At 45.9% G+C, this 4,985-nt stretch overlaps 1 long non-coding RNA gene across 1 annotated transcript; it reads left to right on the top strand.

The window, feature by feature from the left end:
• Positions 1–809: 809 nt before the first annotated feature.
• On the top strand, positions 810–1,538 carry LOC107834604 (uncharacterized). Its single transcript, XR_001660408.1, has 2 exons — positions 810–1,023; positions 1,125–1,538. It is a non-coding gene; the product is annotated as an uncharacterized LOC107834604 (long non-coding RNA).
• The last annotated feature ends 3,447 nt before the right edge of the window (positions 1,539–4,985 follow it).

Here is a 4,985-nt window from a genome sequence, read left to right as displayed (position 1 = left end):
GGTGCGACTAGAGTCTTCCAGACTGAACTTTAGTCAAGACTCCATTTCAATCTGGAGAGACTCAGACGGAGAAAGAAGGCGATTAAAAGAGTTTAATGACAAAATGAACATGAAAATAAAAAGTCCTTTGGCGTTCAGGCCCCGGCCGGGGACATCGAGCTGGACTTCGATGAGCTCGATGAACATTCCTGATGCAGCATAGGAATGTAGACCCCCAAAGTGGGGCTGAGGCCGGGGCCAAAGCCCGGGTAGGAGAGGTACTAATACGAGGTTTCGAGATGGAACTTGGGGATCGGAGGAGGCAAAAATATGGAGGAGGTGACCAAGCAAATAGAAGAGGGGGTGACTAGGGACTCGATAAGAAGTGAAATGAATAGGGGCCAAAGAGGACGCCCCGATGCAATGGTGATTGACTGCTGGGAGAAGTAGGCCAGTAGGGGTTGCCGCAAGGCACGAAAGGGGGAATGCTGGTAGATGAAGGCCAGCTGCTTTTTCGCCTGAACTGTGCTGCGCTGGAGCAGAAGGGGGAGAAGTAATGGGCTAGAGCAGGAGGGAAGTAGATACATGTACATAGAAAGCAGGAAGAATTTATTTTATTCTTTTAACAGAAGTGGGACGAAAAAGAGGGTGACGGGAGAAGTGAGGAAGAGGTTACCTAGGAACGATGAGTGGGATAGATAGGGGCCAAAAAGGGGCGCTGCAAGATGTTGAATGAGAGGTAGCTGATGGATGAAAGCCAGGAGGGGACGCCGTGAGGCAGGAAATGGTGGGATGCTGGCGGAAGAAGGCCAGCAGGGTACGAGGGTGTCAAAGGACTGGGGCATTAAAAGGTGGTAGATGAAGGCCAGCGGGGGACGCCGAAGCGTATGTTGGTGAGAGGCTGGTAGATGTAGGCCAGCTGCTGGTGACTGGGGCATTAAAAGGTGAAGTGGTGGTAGATGAAGGCCAGCGGGGACGCCAAAGCGTATGATGGCGAGAGGCTGGTAGATGCAGGCCAGCTGCTGGTGACTGGGGCATTAAAAGGTGAAGTGCTGGTAGATGAAGGCCAGCGGGGGACGCCAAAGCGTATGATGGCGAGAGGCTGGTAGATGTAGGCCAGCTACTAGTGACTGGGGCATTAAAAGGTGAGGTGCTGGTAGATGAAGGCCAGCAGGGGCACGAGGGTCATTTACGGGGAGGGATGCTGGTAGATCAAGGCCAGCTGGGGTGGTGCTATGAAACCATATTGAGCAGGTGGAAAGGGACAGCTGTGCATTACTAGTATGATGAGGAAATTAAAAGAAAAGAGGGAATGGGTTAGAAAGGAAGGAAACGACTTCTTGCTACTGGAGACGAGATGCTAGACTTATGTTAGCCTCACAGGGAGACAGAGGATGTGGGTGAGGAGGTCAATCTGGATGAAACCTGAAATAGCAAGTAAAAGTTTATTTATAAAGCGCTTTTCCCAGACAAAATCACAGCGCTGTACAATGGAAATACATAAAAATGCACGAAACCAACAGAACAAAATGGAGAGATAAAAGCCTGGGAAAATAAAAACGTTTGTAGTTGCTTTTGAAAACCTCCGCAGTCGGCAACGAAGCTGTAAAGGCAAACTGATCCACAGCCTGAAGGCCACCGACTGAAAGGCCCTGTCCTCTTTAGTTTTAACAGAGTTCGTGGAACGACCAACAGATTCTGACTTAGGGAGTGGAGACCGCAGGCAGCAGAACATTTAGTTAAAAGCTGACAAAATATGCAGGAGCCTGACCATGTAATGCTCTGTATGTCAGGACAAGAATTTATAGGGGGTGAAGGACGAAAGGGCATGGTTCGTATAACATTTTCTGGAAAAAGCGTGGGATTTGAATGAGGTTGACCAACCACCACCAGTAATTGCGCAATGCTACTGACACTGAAGGAAGCTGCGAGCACAGAAGAGTTATGAGTAATTATAAGGAGAGGATGCTTAGGGTGAAATAACGAAGCTATTGCATGATGCTGAAGGGATACCCTGAAGACTGAAATCTAAAGGCTGAATGATGAATATAGATTCTAGCTTCGAGGTTGCAAGGAAACCTTGCAACCTCGAGATTTCCTCGAGGTTGCAAGGTTTGTGGGAGCTTGAAATGATACAGGCATAAAGAATAAACGTTTGAACTAGAATGGAGTAAAAGACTAAGAAAATATAAGGAATAAATTTCAGTGCGAGACATGAGATTGAGATTTGAAGTAGGTGACTCTGACAAATGGCGGGACTGGACGGAGGCTGAGAGGGACGGCTTATCAGCAAGGGTGTTAGAAAGACCAGGGCTGAAAATGAGCAGAGATGCCAACGTGATGGGTGCCGATTGAAGTCATGAGACAGATTGGTGGAGATTCAGCTCTATAGTTGGACACGACTGCTTATGGAGGAAAGCGACGACATGGGATCACTTGCAGAAATTCCCCTTCAGGGAACAGGTTAAGGCAATGGGACGGATTAGTAAAACCCTGGGGACTTTGGCTGCTGAAATGAATATGGAGCAGATACGAAGATTTTTTTTTTTTTTTTTAAGACTTGATCTTGTTGAAATGAGCCGTGCAGATGAACTTCATTGGACCCGGCAGTGAAATGGAGGTTCTGTTCCTCTGGATGGGCCGTATGCTTCAGAACGCTGCAAATGCTGATTGGCTGTTGCAATTGGGGCCACGAAAATGACTGCTAATGCAATCGGCTCTGAGGTGAGAATGGAACAAACACGTTTGAGCATGGAACCTGGGCAAGCTAGAAAGTACGCTGCATCGACCTGGATGTGACAGGATGGCTTGGGAATAATAGCATGCAGATTTTGGACGATCTAAGACGAGAGGTGCAACTTAGACAACCCCGGCTACGGATGAGTTTAATGCGCGAGGTGTGGAGGTGGGTGTTATGTATGTGATAAAACAATACATTATTCAATGGTACTATTTTGTGTCCTATGTGGAAGAATACCAAGTGTGGTATGAGCGTATTGATCTCANGTATGTGATAAAACAATACATTATTCAATGGTACTATTTTGTGTCCTATGTGGAAGAATACCAAGTGTGGTATGAGCGTATTGATCTCATGTTGTTCTGGGGCAAAAATGGCTAATAAACTAAGTCTCGTTCCACTGAGGTTCTGTTGAATCATAGTTTGTTAAGTTATGAGAAGGAACATAACAAATTGGCGACGAGATTTAAACGGATCCCCGATGTGCATGTAACGACAGAGAGGGGGAAGAACCTTGGAAAGTGACAAAAAGACAAGAAAAGGAGAACAGAAAAACGCGCCGTCGGGAATGCTAATGTGACTTCCTAGCTAACGAGCTAAAGAGACAACGTGAGTAACGAACACTACACGGAAAATGTCGGGAGGCGTTGGACAAATGAACATTTTTGAAGACGGCACAGAGGACTGGACAACATATGTGGAACGAGTTGAGCAGTACTGTCTAGCTAACAAAGTAGAGGATGAGAGGAAAGTTGCTGTGCTACTGAGCGTAATGGGAGCGAAAACGTATAACTTGCTACGCAGCCTCATCACACCAGCCAAACCAACAGACAAAAGTTTCAAGGAGATCACAGAGGTTCTTCAAAAACATTTCCAACCGAAACCACTGGTCATAGCCGAACGATTCCGATTTCATAAACAAAATCAATCAAAAACCGAGTCCACTTCGACGTACATCGTGGAGCTTCGGCGGCTGTCGGAGCACTGTCAGTTCGGGGAGGGGCTGTCAGATGTGCTGAGAGACCGTTTTGTCTGCGGGCTGCACAATGAAAGCACACAGAAACGACTCCTCACAGAGGATAATCTGACATTGCATCGCGCATTAGAAATTGCTATATCTATGGAAACTGCAGCAAAAGATGCGGGAGAACTTCAGGGAAAATACACGGAACCGTGCGCTGTCAATAAAATGCGTGTGCAGCCTAATGATACATTACAGACCTGTTACAGATGCGGCAAGAAGTCGCATGACGCTGCTAATTGTTGGTTTAAGAATAAAGAATGTCTCCAATGCAACAAAAAGGGACATATACAGAAAATGTGCAGATCAAAACAATATAAGAAAAACAAAATGTGGAAAAAAGACAGGAAACTGCATGAAGTAAATGAGACAAACTCAAATTCCTCCCAGGAGAATTTAGCATGCCTTGAGCTGCACACAATACAAGAAAAGGAGAAATGTAAGGGGGCAATATGGCTCACACCTAAAGTACAAGGGGTTAAGTTAAAGATGGAACTGGGTCAGCCCTCTCACTGATCTCATATGAAGATTACAGAGACAAGTTTCCAAACCTGAAACTAAAGCACACCTCGGTGAAACTAAAGACTTACACGGGTGAAAGAATAACCCCTTTAGGAAAACTAAAAGTGAAAGTGGAATATGAGAAAAAGAAATGCAACCTTGAACTTTATGTTCTGCAAAATGGCGGTGCACCATTATTTGGACGTGACTGGTTAAAACACATCCAACTCAACTGGAATGAAATAAAGTCCATGAGACTGGCACCAGACCTGAGTACAAGTTCTGTGGAGGACAGACTAAAACAGATACTTGAGGAACATGCCCCAGTGTTCAAGGAAGGCATTGGCACTCTGAAAAATATTAAACACAGGTCATGCTGGAAGACGGCGCAAAACCCAGATTTCACAAAGCACGCCCTGTACCATATGCTGCACGTCCCAAAGTCGAAGCAGAGCTTCAACACTTGGAGGAGAAAGGAATACTCACCAAGGTGGAATGGTCAGACTGGGCTACACCAATAGTGGCAGTGAGCAAGAAAACAGGTGACAGTGTGAGAATCTGTGGTGACTTTAAGGTCTCAGTGAATCCAGTACTCCGCGTTGATCAGTACCCACTTCCGCGGATAGAAGACATATTCACAGCAGTGGCAGGTGGCAAACATTTTTCAAAAATCGACCTCGCCCAAGCTTATCTACAGATGGAAGTAGAAGAGACATTCAAGAAATATCTAGTGATAAATACTCA

Source organism: Poecilia formosa, unplaced genomic scaffold (assembly GCF_000485575.1).
Source record: "Poecilia formosa unplaced genomic scaffold, Poecilia_formosa-5.1.2 Scaffold684, whole genome shotgun sequence".
Classification (NCBI taxonomy): domain Eukaryota; kingdom Metazoa; phylum Chordata; class Actinopteri; order Cyprinodontiformes; family Poeciliidae; genus Poecilia; species Poecilia formosa.
This window is presented reverse-complemented; position numbering and strand designations above follow the sequence as displayed.